The 17,047-nt window shown below is 35.4% G+C and overlaps 1 protein-coding gene across 2 annotated transcripts in view; it reads right to left on the bottom strand.

The window, feature by feature from the left end:
• Positions 1-17,047, bottom strand: part of DIS3L2 (DIS3 like 3'-5' exoribonuclease 2) — a 380,422-nt gene that overhangs the window by 360,671 nt on the left and 2,704 nt on the right. Inside the window, exon 2 of one of the 2 annotated variants that reach the window (XM_082466170.1) lies at positions 2,378-2,414. The exons of the other annotated variant lie outside the window; for it this stretch is intronic. The gene's annotated coding sequence lies outside the window, so the exon portion shown is untranslated. The remainder of the gene's footprint in view (positions 1-2,377; positions 2,415-17,047) is intronic. 2 annotated transcript variants of the gene reach the window in all.

Genomic DNA, 17,047 nt, shown 5'->3' with positions numbered 1-17,047 from the left:
CAGGCTGACTTAGAAGGAGACACTGGAGACTGAGAAACCTGTTAAGACAGCTGGAAGGGTCCAGGCAGCGGTAGAGATGGAAAAAAAGGAAACAGATTCAAAATGTAAATTAAGAACAGAATTAGTAGGGGGCATAAGTAGAGGGGAAAATCTAAGAAGACTCAGAGATTTCTAGCTTGAGTAACTGAATAAATGGATGAATGTTGACAACACTTAGGCAGCAAAAAGAATATAGGACCACAAATGCAGAGCCTGAATCTTTATCCTAAGAATAATGGAAAGCAGGGCAGAGACACAACCTAAGAAGAGGTAAAAACCTACACAGACCTTTAACCAGAGAAGAAACTGGAAAATGCTGCCAAAGATCCACAAGCTCTCCCCAAAATGCACGGGGCTCAGGTCGTTTTAAAGACAGGTAAATTCAATGTTATTTAAACTGCTGGGGGGAAGGGAGGGGTTTTTAAAAAAAACTTTCTGATTCATGCTAAGGCTAAATAATAACCCTGATACCAAATCTGACAAAGACAGAACACATACACACACACACACTCTTTCACACACAGAATTACAGAAGAAGTTTTGTTATGAACATAAATGCAAAACCCAAAATAAAACAAAAAATAAAAAATGTATCCAACATTAAATTTTTAAAATTATATTCCATGAATGCATGGTATAGAATGTTTACTCTAACATTATGAAATCTGTTAACATATTCACTATATAGTAAATTAACACAATGGAACCAAACTGTCATCAGGCTAGAAGCCAAAAGGCATGGATCAAGTCCAACACCTATTTCATCTTCTTTCTACCTGCAGCAAGGATTACTATCAAACTCCACTCACTGGGCCAGACACCCTTGCCACTCATGCAGCACACAACCTACACCTGTGAGCTCATCGGCCAGCCAGTGGCCTCAACTCCAAGCTCTAACAATGTGCACCCAACTCCTATTCATAATTAAGACTTCTTAGTAAAGTAGGACTAAAAAGAAATTTTTCTAACGTGATAAGATATATTTCTCAAGGAAACAACACCTCTTATGTAGTATTCAGGCCAAGAATAATACATAACTTGAATCTAATCATAAGGAAACATCAGACAAACCAAATGAGGAACATCCTGTTAAAAAAAAAAAAAAAAAAAACTGTCTTCTTCAAAAAATACCAATGTCATATAGACAAAAAAGGCTAAAGAGCTGTTCCAGATTAAAGGAGATAAAAGAAACACGACAACTAAATACCATGTGGGATCCTACACCAGATCCTGTCCTAGAGGGGGAAAGATGCTAAAAGAGACATTACTGGATCAACTGACAACTTGTAATAGATGGCAGATATGATCAAAGTTGTATAAATGTTAAATTAACTAAGTTGATAACTTTTCTTTAGGTGTGTAAAAATATCCTTATTCTTGAAAAATACTCACTGAAGAATTTAGGGGTAAACATGTATGCAATTTACTCTCAAGAAGCTCAAGAAAACTGTTATTTTATATTTGTGTGTGTGTGTGTGTAGAGGATGAGAGGGAGGGAGGGTGAGTAATCACAAAAAATAAAGGAAATGGGACAAAATACTAGCAACAGGTGAATCTAAGCAAAGGGTATATGCACTCTTGGGCATTTATGCCAGAGAAATGAAAACTTACATTCACACAAAAACTTCCACATGAATGTTTATAGCAACTTTATTCGTAATAGCCAAAAACAACCCAGGTGTCCTTCAACAGATGAATGGTTAACCAAGCTATGGTACATCCATGCCATGGTACTACTCAGCAGTAACAAGGAACAAACTATTGATACATGCAACAACCTGGAGAAATCACAAGGGAACTATGTCGAGTGAAAAAAGTCAGTCTCAAAGGTATGTACTACATACCTCGTTCCATATATAAAGCATTCCTGAGATGACAAATTAGACAGAAAGAGTTTAGAGGTTGCCAGCAGTTAGGGAGGCAGAGAGTGAGGGAGATGGCTATAGCCGTGAAAGTGTAGCACGAGAGGTCCTTGTGAAGGAAATATTCTGTATCTTGACTGTGGTAGTCAATCTACAGATGTAACAGAATGAAATACATACACATACACAGAATACAAGTAAAACAGGTAAAATCCGAATAAGATGGGTAAATTGCATTGATATCAATTTCCTAGTTGTGATATTATACTATAGCTCTACAAGACGAAACCAGATGAAATGTACACAGGATCTCTCTGTATTATTTCTTACAACTGCATGTGATTCTACCAAGTAAAGTTTAAAAAGGAAAAAAGTTAAAAGATAGCCACAGAAAATAACTTATGGATAATGATAAAGCACTAGAGGCATTCCCAGAACAGGAAAAGGCTGCCAGCTACAACAGCTAAATTATTTACCATTCATTCAATATTGTTCTAAAGCAGCTAGTTGTTGCTATATAACAAAAAAAGGTAATATAAATATTAGAAAAGAGACAAAATGATCAATTATAAATGAAAGTACTGTCTACCTAGAAAATCCAATACAATCAAGTGATAAAGCATTACAATGAGTTCAGTAGTGTCCAAATACAACACAGATGGTTGTATCTAGAGCCACCTTACGATGGTTCAACTTAGGATTTTTCAACTTTACGATGGTGTGAAAGCGATACACATTCAGTAGAAACTGTACTTCAATTTTTGAATTTTGATCTTTTGTCAAGCTAGCAATATGTGGTAGATACTGTCTGGTGATGCTGAATAGTGGCAGTGAGCCACAGTTCCCAGTCACCCACACCCTTACAAGCATGAACAACTGATACACTTACAACCATTCTAGACCCAGACAACCCTTCTGTTCTTCACTTTCAGTACAGTATTCAATAAATTACATGAGCTATTCAACATTTTATTATAGAATAGACCTTGTGTTAGATGATTTTGCCCCACTGCGGGCTAATGTAAGTGTTCTGAACACATTTAAGGCAGGCAAGGCTATGCTATGATGTTCAGTAGGTTAGGTGTATTAAACACATTTTCAACTTAGCTGAGAAGTTTACTGAGAAGTCGCCCCATCAAGGAAGATCTGTATATAAAGTGAATAGCCTTTTTATTATATTCCACTAATAATCAGTTAGAAAACTTTGTATAAAAAAGAATTTTGTTCTATTTATATTTATTTTTAAATTCTTTACATAAGTCATTTGCAATTACTTTTTAATATTTAAAAAAATTTTCCCAGGAATATAGTGACTATATGTCTCTAATAAGTTTCTCCAAAACAACATATTCTCCAGTTCTCCCCCATTAAATACCATATTTAATCTTCTCTGATTTGCTGTTTCTCAGTATCTAGTCTACCCTTCACTTTCGAAGCCAAACTTGATTCAAAAATATTTTCCAATCCCCCAAGGCCTTAAATACTTTGAACAAGCCTAAGCCAGCTGTAAAGGATGAGGATCTAAGGTTTCTTCCAGCTCTGAATCTCCATCTTGTCAGGAGCTAGAATCCCTTTAATCAGCTCTAGGAGACTAAATGTGCATTCTTCTGCAGACCTCAGGAGCATCTCTCACCTTCATGAGGTTTCTCTTGGAACATTAATTCCAAGTTTACAGTCAGTGAAGCTCATTCTAGAGCAAAACCACATTTACTCCATTCATTCTAGTCAGGGCTTCTCACATTAGCCCCCATTTCAAACTAGGGCTGCTTCTAAACCACTATCAGCCCAATCCATTTCCTCCATGTGGATCTGCTGTGCAGTGCATCCTACGTAAAAGCCAAGACAGTTTCTCACTCCTTACGCAGAAATACTTCTGCTAAGTTTCAGGTCTCCCAGGATAACAAGAAATATCCTTAGTTAAGAAGCAAAGATACAAAAAAATAAATTATTTTCATAGTTCTTGAAGAGCATGGAACCTATTACACTAGAGTAGGAAAGAATGGCATACACTTTTAAGAAAAGGAAGAACTTCTTTTACCTATATTTTTAATATAAATTAAACTCTCATGTTATCCTTCAAGGGACAGCAGGGGATGAAATTCTCAAGTGAAATATGGCACTGCCCTTAAAAATGCCAACAGTCTAGCAATGAACCATCTCTTTAACTGCCTTTGCCTCTCAAAGTATAACAAATGAAACCTCTATTTAGACACACCGCATTCATAACAACAATTCTCTTTAGAAAGTAGGATTACTAAGGATTCTCACTTTAAGGCATACATTTTAGTAACGTTTTATTTTTTGTTTCTTACAAGAGTATAAATTATGTTTCTCAAACAACATTATATATACATATGTACACATATATTTTAACTATTCACTAGTAATAAAAAGCATCTATTTAGACTTATCAATTAAAAATAATTATGCTTTTTCATAAATCAAGTTGGTTCAATAGTTTAAGAGGTTTTCAATATTTACAGATAATATAACTGTCTAGAAAATCTCAAAGGTTATACTCACAAATTATTAAGAGTAATAATTTCATCAAGAATGTCAGAAAGGGCAGATTCAACATCAACAAATAAATTATCAATAACATTCCTATATGCCCACAATAATTAATTTGAAAACATGAGAGGAAAAATATCAATTCTTAGTAATAACCAAGATGACAAAATGTCTGGGAACAAAATTAATAACACTGATATAAGACCTAATTTAAATTCAAACATCATTATTTTTAAAATTATAAAAGACCTAAACAAATAAACAAACCCTGCTCTTGACAAGAAAGACTCAATATTATAAAGCTGTTGGCTGCAAATTAGTCACAAAATTCAATGTAACCACAATTAAATTCCAATCACAACTTTTTTATAGAGACTAAGAAGCTCATCTTAAAAATCAAATAGAAAAAAAAATGGGCAAAGGCTGTGAATAGACATTTTTCCAAAGAAGATATATTAATGGCCAAGAAGTTCATGAAAAGATGCCCAACATCATTAGCCACCAAGGAAATGCATATCAAAACCACGAAGGGACTTCCCTGGTGGTCCAGTGGTTAAGACTCCAAGCTCCCACTGCAGGGGGCCCGGGTTACATCCCTGGTCAGGGAACTAGATCCCGCATACCACAACTAAAAGATCCCACACGCGGCAAAGAAGATCCCGTGTGCCATGACTAAGACCACGCACAGCCAAATAAATAAATAAATATTAAAAGAAAAAAAAAAAAACACACAATGAGGTTCCATTTACACTCAAAAGAATGTCTACACCAAAACAAAACCCAGAAAATAACAAGTATCGGCAAGGATGTAGAGAAACTGGAACCCTCATACGTAGCTGGTAGAAATGTAAAATGGTTCAACCACTGTGGAAAAGAGCCTGGCAATTCCTCAAGAAGTTAAACATAGAATTACCACATGACCCAGCAATTCCCCTTCTAGGTATATACCCAAAAGAGTTGAAAATAGTTACTCAAATAAATAAATGTACACACATGTTCAAAGCAGCACTATTCATAACAGCCAAAAGGTGGAAACAACTCAAATGTCCATCAACAGATTAATGGATAAACAAATAGTGGCATATACATACAATAGAATATTATTCAGCCACAAAAAGAATTAATACATGCTACAATATGGATGAACCTCAAAAACATTATGCTAAGTGAAAGAAGCCAGACAGACACAAGGTCATGTATGATTCCATGTACTATATATGTAATATCCAGAGTAGGTTAAATCCATAGGAACAGAACACAGATTGGTGACTCCCAGAAAACAGGGAAAGGGAAGAATAGGAAGCAACTACTTAATGGGTACAGGGTTTTCTTTTGGGGTGATGAAAATGTTTTGGAACTAGACAGAGGTGATGGTTGTACAATACTGTGAATGCATGAAATGCCACTGTATCCCTTTAAAATGGTCAATTTTATGTTATGTGAATTTCACACCAATAAAAAATAATTTCAAAAATCAAATGGAAGAAAAAAATGTACACAATGGATGAAAAATATTTGCAAAGGAAGAGTAACAAGAAAAGATCTACTCTCAGATTTGAAGACATACTATGAAGTAATGGTAATTAAAAGAGTATGATATTATTATAGTTGAAATAGGCAAAAACATCATTACAAGAAAACTGAGTCTAAAAATGGACCCTCAGGAAATTCTAAAAGAGGTATTTCAAATTAGTGGGGGAAAGACCACTCAAATGATAATAGGACAACTGGCTGTCTGCTTAGAGAAAAGCAAAGTTAGATCCTTAATACTATACATAAAAAACAGACTACAGTTGGCTTAAAGTGCTAAATGTTGGAAGTAAAATTATAAACATACTAAGAGAAAATATAGGAGAAAATTGCTCAAAATCTAGGGGTAAAGAAAGGCTTCTTAGTTAAGACATAAAACACAAAAACCATAGACTCAAATTTTAAAAATGAAAAGCTTCTGTAAACCAAAAGAAACCATAAAGACAAAGCAACAGACTGGAAGAAAATATTTGCAACATTTAAGACTTCAAAGATTTATATACAGAATATGTAAAGACCTATAAATCAATATGAAAGAAGCAACCCAACTAAAACAAAACAAAACAAACAACAACAAAAACAAAAAAACAGGCAAAAGATAAGAACAGTCACAAAAAGAAATATTCAAATTTAACTGGTCAGTGTTTGGCCCAGGCATGGGTATTCTTAAATCTCCTCAGGTGATTCTTCTGTGCAGTCAGGGTAAAGAACCACCAAGCCACCTAGTTGGAGAATGGGGCGTGTCCAGGCTGCCCAAGGTGAAGTATAAGGGGAAAGGCAGGAAAAATAAACCACCACCTTAAAGGGCTCCTGCCCACTCACAAAGGAAGGCCCTGAGAGTACATTAAACGCCTTAAAGGAGAATGGTTTATTTTTATCCAGTCAGAGAACGTTACCATTTTTTATTTCTACAAGGTAGAAACATATGAATCATATTCTTATAAGACTAATGAGGAGAATTATTAAGAAATAAATTTACACTAAGTGAAAGCAGCCCAGGATTAAATACTTGCAAAAATATGACCAAAGCAGACACACATGTTATAGGGAGAAGCAAATCACTGAAAAATATCTGCACTGTGATTTCATTTTATAAATTGCAAAAACATGCAAAATTAAACAACAGTTTAAGGATACAAACTATATGGTTCAAGTACGAAGAAAATACAAAACTCAGGTTACCTCTGAAATGGGAAGGAAGAGGTGGGATAAGGAACAGGAACATAGAGATCTTCAATTTTTTTCTTAAACTGGTGGTTAGGTACATGGGTATTCACTGTCCTAGTGTTCTGTATACCTTACACATATTTTGCATACATTACTTTGTAACTTCTCAGTATTTAATAAAAGACTACCATTTAAAAACAAACAAGACCATACAAAAATGCATGTAAATACATATATAGTCTTTTAATTCTAGATTCCGTATTTGCCACTGAAAATCTGCTTGGTTCTATAATGTCCTAACTAGTCACCTGTTAGGAGTTAGCAAATCCTTGATTTTCATCTTTTCTTCTGAAGTTGCATTAACAAGGAATTTCATGGGGGTAGGGAGGGTTTACAGCAAAAGGCACGTGCTCTTTGATTAAACTCACTGAGAACCAACAGCAATCACCTCAGGGAGCTCCAGCAAAGAGGGCACTTGTCAGAACTAAAGAGTAAAAAGGTTTGCAGAAGATAATTAAAAGCATTACAAGAGGAATGATGTGATTTGAACGGTAAGATATTTTTCCATTAATTATTTTTAACCCAACTGAAATTCAATGAAACCCTGGATGAAACCTCAGCTCTCAATTCCTCTGAGATACAAAGATCAGAGTGAGTCCAGTTGAGCACTTGAAGTGTCAGGGCCAATTCTGCATGTGGTGGGCAGCTGTGAGTTCAAGGACAGTGCCACATGTACTCCTCCCTACCAGCCAGAAGTAAAAAAGTTCCAGAGAAACAGGCCTGGGCTCTGCCCACAACACTATCATCTGAGCATTCCTTTCATTAGAACAATACAAGATTACACAATGACCCTTAAATTGAAGCAGGATTCTGGATGCCTGAGAAAGTGGGATACTCTTAGGGTATGGTAAGCTGACTGCTGAGACAATCAATAAATGAATTAGCATAAAGTATGCTGACTTCTTTGGAAGGAATTTTATGAACACAAGATTTAAGACTTCTTATACAATAAACAATGCAATCACAAGTACTAATAAAGAAGAACTAAGGGTGCTATAGTAAGAAAAGCTATAAATGAATTATGTGCAAGACTGTACTAAGGAATGTAGGGAAATTTTAAAAGACTCCATCTCTGTGTCAGAGGCATGCAGCAGTTGAAAAGACAAGATATATTTAAAAAACTTGTGATAAAGCCAGACATCAAAAACACTCCACAATTCAGTCTAACCTAACCTCCCTAGTCATCTGCTTTCCATTGTCACACCCAATTCAGCTAAACACATGCCTCACTCGTCCAAACCTCACATACTGCAATACACTCTTCTCTCTGCAAATGCTTCGCCCTCCTTAGAGTATCATGCAAAATCTCACTTGTCCTTCAAGGCTCATCCCAAATGCTTCCTGCATCCTTGGAAGTCTTTTATAACCTATACACTCCCTTGTGATCTTTCATAATCCTTCTCTACTATGGTGCCACCCCTACTCTTACTTCTGTTTTAGTTAAACACTTGTCTTATCTCTCCTACTGAAGCAGGAGTAATGGAAAGAGCAGACATTGTGAAAAACCCAGATTTTAATCTGAACATTAACTGTCTGATTTTGAGCAAACCAAACTACCTAGCTTTCTTAAGCCTATATCCAAATATACAAAATAGGGAAATTATTATGTATCTTGCATTACTTCATTAATAAATAGGGTGTATGTGTGTACTGTGAGTGTGAGAGAAAGAGAGGGGCAGAGAGACAAAGAGAAAGAGAGAATGTAGAAATATATAGGAATAATAAAAAAGTACAGGAAAGTAGTAGTTATTAGAATTGTATGTTTAAAAAGTTAGAGGAAAAACTGAACAGGTTAAGAAACAGTGAAGATATAAAAAGGATCCAAATCAAATTTCTAGAAATAAAAATGATGATGCCTGAGATGAAAACTACACTGGATGGGATTAACAGCAGATCACACACTGTTGAGGAAAAAATTAGTAAACTTGAAGATAAAGCAATAGGAATTATCCAAAATGAAAAACAGGAAAAAAAAGACAGAAAAAAATGAACAGGGCCTCAGTGAGCTGTGGGACTTTAAGCAACCTAATATATGTATAACTGAAATCAGCAGGGCAGAGGAAGGGGACTGAGAAAGGTAAAGAAAGAAAAAATATTTGAAGAAATAACAGCTGAAAATTTTCCAAATTTGATGAAAACTATAAAACCGCAGTTTAAGAAGTTCAGTGTTTCACAAGAAACATAAAGCTATACCAAGGCAAATCATAACCAGTTTGGTTAAACCCAGTCTAAAGGGAAATGTTAAAAGCAGCAGAGAAAAAAAAGACACATTAAGTACAAGAAACAGAAATAAAGAGGTCAGATTTCTTGTCAGAAACAAGCAAGGTAGAAAACAGTGAATCAAAATCCTTGTAACACTGATTAAAAATAAAAAATGCTAATCTAGAATTCTTTATGCAGCAAATATATCTTTCAAACACAAAGGCAAAATACAAACTTTTTCAGACACGTGAAAACTGAAATAATCACCACTAGCAAACCTGCATGGCCAGAAACGCTAAAGTCCTCAAAGCAGAAAGAAAATGATAAAAGATGCAAACCTGGATCTACACAAAAGAATGAAGAGCACTAGAAAAAGTAACTTACGGGTAAATATAAAGATTTTATTCTTAAAATTTAAGTCTCTTTAAAGACAATTGATTACTTATAAATAATAATAACAGTGTATACTGGAATTGATCATATATGTGGAAGTAAAAAAATGATGAGCACAAAGGCCAGGAGGGAAAATTAAAAGATACTGTTAAAAGGTTTTCAAAAACAAACAAACAAAAACAAAACAAAACAAAAAAAAGGACTTCCCTGGTGGCACAGTGGGTAAGAATCTGCCTGCCAATGCAGGGGACACGAGTTCAATCCCTGGTCTGGGAAGATCCCACATGCCACGGAGCAACTAAGCCCATGCACCACAACCACTGAGCCTGCGCTCTACAGCCTGCGCACCACAACCACTGAAGCCCACGAGCCCTAGAGCCTGTGCTCAGTAACAAGAGAAGCCACAGCAATGAGAAGCCCGTGCGCCACAACAAAGAGTAGCCCCCGCTCACCGCAACTAGGGAAAGCCCACATGCAGCAATGTAGACCCAACGCAGACAAAAAAAAAAAAAAAAAAAGTTTTTATATGTGAAGTGGTATGATATCCTTGAAAGTAGACTGTGATAAGTTTAACATGTATATATAAACCCTAAAGTAACCACTAAATAAATAAATAGTTATCATTAATAAGCCAACAAGGGAGATGGACAATTTTAGAAAAAAACAAAATTAATCCAAAAGAAGTGAAACAAAGAATAGATGGGACAAAAAAGAAAAATAACAAGATGAAAGATTCAAACTTAACCATATCAATAATCACATTAAATGTAAATGGTCTAAGTACACCAATTAAAAGATTGTCAGGGGGGATTCCCTGGTGGTCCAGTGGTTAGGACTCCACGCTTCCACTGCAGGGGGCACGGGTTTGATCCCTGGTCAGGGAACTAAGATCCCACAAGCCACACGGCATGGCCAAAAAGAAAAAGATTGTCAGACTAGTTAAAAAGTAACACCCAACAATATGCTGCCTACAGAAACACTTCAAATATAAGACACAACTAAGTTAAAAGTAAACGTATGGAAAAGATATACCATGCTAACACTAACAAAACGAAAGCCGGAATGGCTTCATTAATATCAGACAATGCAGGTTTCAGAGCACAGAACATTACTGTGGCTAAAGATCATTTCATAACATTAAAGGGGTTAATAAATCAAGAGCAAATAACAATTCTAAATGTGTATGTACCTAATACATTTAAGGAAGAAATACCAACTCTATATCAACTATTCCGGAAAATTAAAGGAAAGGAAATACTTCCCAACTCATTGAAGGTTGCCAGCACTACTCTGATACCAAAAACAAAAACAAAGATATTACAAGAAAAATCATCCCAAACCAGTATCTGTCATAACCACAGATGGAAAATTTTTAATAAATTTCAAGAAATAAATTCCAACAACATATAAAAATAATAACACATCAGGACCAAGTAGGGTTTATCTAGAGAATGCAAGGTTAGTTCTAATATTTGAAAGTCAATGTAATTGACTATATTAAACCATTTCCAGTAGACTCGGAAAAAGCATTTGACTAAATCCAACATTTGTTTCTGATTAAAAAAAAAAAAAAAAACAAGCTCTCAGCAAACTAGGAATAGAAGGAAACTTCTTCACTGACAAAGAAAATATACCAAAAGCCTACAGCTATCATCACACTTAATGGTGAAAGACTAAATGCTTTCTTCCTAAGATCAGGAATAAGACAAATATGTCTACTTCCACCACTTATATTTAACATTGTACTGGGAACTGAAGCCAGTATAATAAGAAAAAATAAAAAGTTAAAGATTAAAAAGGAAGAAGTAGGGACTTCCCTGGTGGTGCAGGGGTTAAGAATCCGCCTGCCAATGCAGGGGACATGGGTTCGATCCCTGGTCCGGGAAGATCCCACATGCCGCAGAGCAACTAAGCCCGTGCACCACATCTACTGAGCATGCGCTCTAGAGCCCTCCAGCCACAACTACTGAGCCCATGTGCCACAACTACTGAAGCCCACGCGCCTAGAGCCCATGCTCCGCAACAAGAGAAGCCACAGAACGAAGAGGAGCCCCCGCTCGCCGCAACTAGAGAAAGCCCGCGCACAGCAATGAAGACCCAACACAGCCGAAAATAAATAAATAAATAAATAAATTTATTTTAAAAATGGAAGAAGTAAAATTGTATTCACAGATGACATAATCTTTATGTAGCAAATCCAATGAAATCTATTTAAAAAGCTACTAGAAGAAATAAGCATAGCCAGGTTGACAGAGAAGAGCCAATGTACAAAAATCAATCATATTTCTATATACTAGCAACAGTCAAAAATATAAAATTTTAAAAACCATCATTTCAATAGCATCAAAAATACAAAATACATAGGGCTAACTGTGACAAAAGATGTACAAGGTATGCGCAGTGAACACTACAAAATATTGCTGAGAGAAAGGAAAGAAAACCTAAATAAATGTTCATGGCTTGGAAGATGTTAACATGGCAATTCTCCCCAAATTATCTATAGGTTCAATACAATTTGAATCAAATTCTCAAGCAGACTTTTTTGAAAAGCTGACAAGCTGATTCTAAAATTAATACAGAAATGAAAAGGACCTCAAAGAGCCAAAGTCTGGAAAAAGAACATCAAAGTTGAAGGATTTACACTATCTGACTTCAAGTCTTTTTATAAAACTATAGTAATCAAATCAGTGTAGTACTGGCATCAATATCTACAAATAGATAAATGAAACAGAGAGTCCAGAAATAGAACCAAAAATATGTATAGATTTTCAACCTAGGTATAACCTAGGCACAAGGGAATTAAGTGAAGGAATACAGTCTTTTCAACAAATGGTTCTAAAAAAATAGGATTCCGTTTTTTTTTTAAATTCCATATATCTAAAAAATGAACTTTGATCCATACCTTGCACTATATATAAAAATTTACTCAAAGTGGATCATAGATTTACAAGTAAAACTTCCAGAACACAGGAGAATATCATTGTGATATTAACTTAGGCAAAGATTTTTTTAGATAAAGCAAGAAAAGCACAATCCATAAAAGAAAAAATTGTAAGTTGGACTTCATCAAAATTAAGAACTGCTCTTCAAAAGTCATCATTAAGAGAATAAAAAGAGACTAGGAGAAAATATTTGCAAATCCTATGCCTGAAAAAGGATATACATCCAGAATATACAAAGAACTTCTAAAATTCAGTGATAAGGAAACACACACAATTAAAAATGGACAAAACATCTGAACAGACATTTCACCAAAGAAGTTATATGGATAGCAAACAAGTTCATGAAAACATGAACAGCATCACTTCCTTAGGGGAATACAATTTAAAATCAGGGGACTTCCCTGGCGGTCCAGTGGTTAAGACTCCACGCTTCTACTGCAGGGGGTGCAGGCTCGCTAAAATCCCTCATGCCTCATGGCACGGCCAAAAAAAATAAAATAAAATAAATGTTAAAAATAAAATAAAATAAAATCACAATGAGATACCAATATACATCTATAAGAAAGTCTAAAGTTAAAAAGACTGACCATACCAAGTGTTGACAAGGATGTGGAGGAACTGGACCTCTTACACATTGCTGGTGGAAATGCAAAATAGTACACCCACTTTCCAAAACTTTGACAGTTGCTTTAAAAGTTAAGCATATACCTACCATATGATCTAGCTATTCTACTTCTAGGTATTTAACCAAGAGAAATAACAGTATACATCCACACAAAGGCTCGTACACAAATTTTCATAGCAACTTCATTTGTTACCAACTAAAAATTGGAAACAACCAATACATCCATCAATAGGTGAATGTATTAATAAACTTCTGGCGCATCCATTCAAAGGAATATTACTCAGCATTAAAGAGGAATAAACTACTGATACACTAAAAAAAAATGGATAAATATCAAAATAATTATGCTGAGTGAAAGAAGCATAACTACACACTATATGATTTCAGTTATATAAAATTCCAGAAAATTCTAGGAAATAAAATTAATACATAATTACAGAAAGATCAGTGGTTGTCTGGCATGGGGGTCAAGGAGCCAGGGATGTAATGAAAGCTTTGGGGGTGATGGATATGTTCACTATCATGTTTGTGATAATAGTCTCTTGAGTATATACATATATCAAAACTTAATAAATTGTATACTTTTAATACATACAATTTATAGTAAGTTGACTACACCTCAATTATCCAGCTTCTAAAAAATATGGTCTTAACCAATAACTAATAACGCTTCACAATACAAATTGGTTCCTAATTCAGTCATTAAAAGTATTCCCTATTAATAATGTATATTTCAGTCATAAAATTCATAGGGCATCCTTACTTCCAAACTATTAAGAAAGACTGATTTGAACTGGCAAAATTCAGGAAATCATAAAGTAAACAAATGTCTTATTGGAGCAAAAGATCTATGAACAATTCAAATATGTTTTCATTTAAAAAACGTAAAATAACTAAAAAGAATAACAAACCATGTAAATTGTTGATTTTAAGTACAATTAAACAAAAATAACCACGTGCTGTTACCTCCTCCCTCATATAACTGCTGCTACAGTTTCATATTCAATCCTCTAAAACTAACCAAGGCAAAGAGGGAAAGGAGCAACTATTTCCCATGTAGAGAAATGCTCTCTAAATGAGGTGAAGTTAAACAGAAATGTTTGGGGCTTCTCTCCAAATCCTTCAGCACCTAGACAATCACTAGAAACCTCTTCCTCATCAAATGCTAATGGGAGATAGAAACAATCCAGTTTCATTAAAGGAAGCCTCAGAGGAATCTAAAGGGCAAAGTTACTCAATTAGCATTACATAACTTCCTGCCTCCTCCTGGTTAGGTACCCAAGCTCTCAAGTCTATCAAATACTCCAACAATTACTGTCCTTCATTTGAAGGATTTTTTAAACCACAGGGAACAGGTAACTCCCTACTGTATCAGCCTACTTCATTACTTGTCCTTTTCCTTATGGTTCCTCTAGAACTGATGTTGATGTTCTCATATGTAGCATTCATGCTGAAATCAGAACCTGATTTAGAGAAGTAGCCCAATGTGGTGTGGTGGAAGGAATATGGACTTTGGAATCAGACAGACATGGGTCCATACTTTAGTTCTAACACTTACTGCCTTATGACCTAAGTAAACTTCCTCAGCCTCTATATTCTCATCAGTAAAAGAGTTGAATCCTCTTTCTCAATGGGCAACAATTGATATTTAATGACATAATACATGTGAATTACTCAACACATGAGGGGCTCCATAAATGATAATCCCCTTCCTCTTAACTTTCTAATTAGAAGGCATTTTCTGAGGGCAAGGTACCTCTTCATTAGCCCTTATCTCCAGCTAATTTCATCAGACATTTTCACTGTGCTTTGTGTAACATGAAAGTCCCTTCCTATTAGTGTGAACACTATCTCTTGTCTGCCACCACTAGTGCATCCCAGAGGCAGCTATTACTGGGTTTTAAGAAAGGAATCAGAAGTAGTTGGACTGCACACTCATGTCCATTAGTAGCATTATTCACAACAGCTAAACGTGGAAACAACCTAAGTGTCCATCAATGGATCAATGGATAAGCAAAATGTGGTATATACATACAAGCCTTAAAAAGGAAATTCTGACATATGCTACATTATGGATGAACCTTGAGAACATTATGCACAAAAAGACAAATACTGTGTGATTCCACTTACGTGAGGTAATTATAGTAGTCAAAATCACAGAGACAGAAAGCAGACTAGTAGTTGCCAGAGGCTGGGAAGAATGGGAAATCATGGTTTAATGGGTATAGAATTTCAGTTTTTGGAGATGAATGGTGGTGATGATCGCAAAACACTATGAATGTATTTAATACCACTGAACTGTACACCAAAAATGGTTAAGATGGTAAATTTTATATTATGTGTATTTTATCACAATTTTTAAAAATTGGGAAAGAAGTTTTTTTAGACTAATGGCTGACTAAACTTGACTAAATCTAGCATCAACAGGAGAGTTAATCACATAATTGCAACTCTGGGGCATCAAGTTCTTGCTATGGTTCCAAATAAAACGCTATCTGAAAAGTTCTTATTGTCAAATCCTTCTACCTCCTGTTACATGACACAAACAAGCATCTTGTGCAGTTCCACCACCCTCAGTCTAATAAAGATAACAAGAACTCTGGCTGAGTTTCTCTCACGTCACCAATAATGGCACCAATAGCCGGACCGCAGAGGGATTTACAGAACCATTCCAGGCCCACAGTTTGATTTGTACATGTGTTTAGTAGTATTTGAATGAAAATGAACTTCATTTCCCACAGAAACTCCCCAGATAAAACAAAAAACTTTTTGAAGGTTACAGTAAAAGGATACTCTAAAAACTGTATCCTAGAAGGCTGATCCTATAAGGCTGGTCAACATTACAGAAAACCAAAGTCTGGAATAAATGGGGAAGCTGAAAATAAAATTTACAAATCTTCCTCACACCAGAAAACACTTTGTTATACTTTTTTTGTACTTAAAATACTGAGCCACCTCAAAATCATTTCCAGTCCAATACCTAAAATCAACTAGTCTGTAAGCATTGTGAGATGAACACTATAAAATGTGGTACAAACATGACTCTTTCAAAACCATTTAGCAGTAATAAAACTCACAAATAAACATAAACCTTTGCCTCAAAATAAATCAGCTAACCTAAAAAGTTTAATGTGTTCTTTTTCATTTCTGATGGCTTCCTCATCAAAATGTGCAGGGGAACCCAAGTGTACATGCCATGGGCAAACACGTGCAATAAAGAGAGGAAAAAGTGAGAGAGTCTCAACGCTGATGGCAAAAGTGAAAGAATCATTCAACTGCAGAAGGACCAATGTAAATTTGATTAATGTAATCAAGGATCTGAATCAATGGAGTTCAAAATTTTATGCAGAGTCACCTTTTAGGCAATGAAAATCCTAAAGACAATCAATTTGTCAACAAATACTTCCTAGGCATCCAATATGCCTCAACATATTGGAATGGGGATGTGGAAATCAGTTTCTGTGCCTCAGTGGTACTTCTGGTCTAACTAAAGAATAAAGCACGAAATCACAACATGTAAGCAGACTGAAGCAGTAAAGGCACCCACCCAGAAGTTGAAAGACCAGAGCTCTAGTCCCAACTCTGCCCCAACTCACTAAGATGTCTGTCCTTGGGCTAATCACTGAAACTTCTACAGGACTCTATTTCCTCGCCTAGAATAAGACAGGATAATTTCTAAGGCCTCTTCCACTCTGGACCTATTAATCCAAGTTGAA

This window comes from Balaenoptera physalus (genome assembly GCF_965194825.1).
Source record: "Balaenoptera physalus genome assembly, chromosome: 6".
NCBI classification, from domain to species: Eukaryota; Metazoa; Chordata; class Mammalia; order Artiodactyla; family Balaenopteridae; genus Balaenoptera; species Balaenoptera physalus.
The sequence above is the reverse complement of the archived record's forward strand: the minus strand, read 5'-3'. Positions and strand labels throughout refer to the sequence as shown.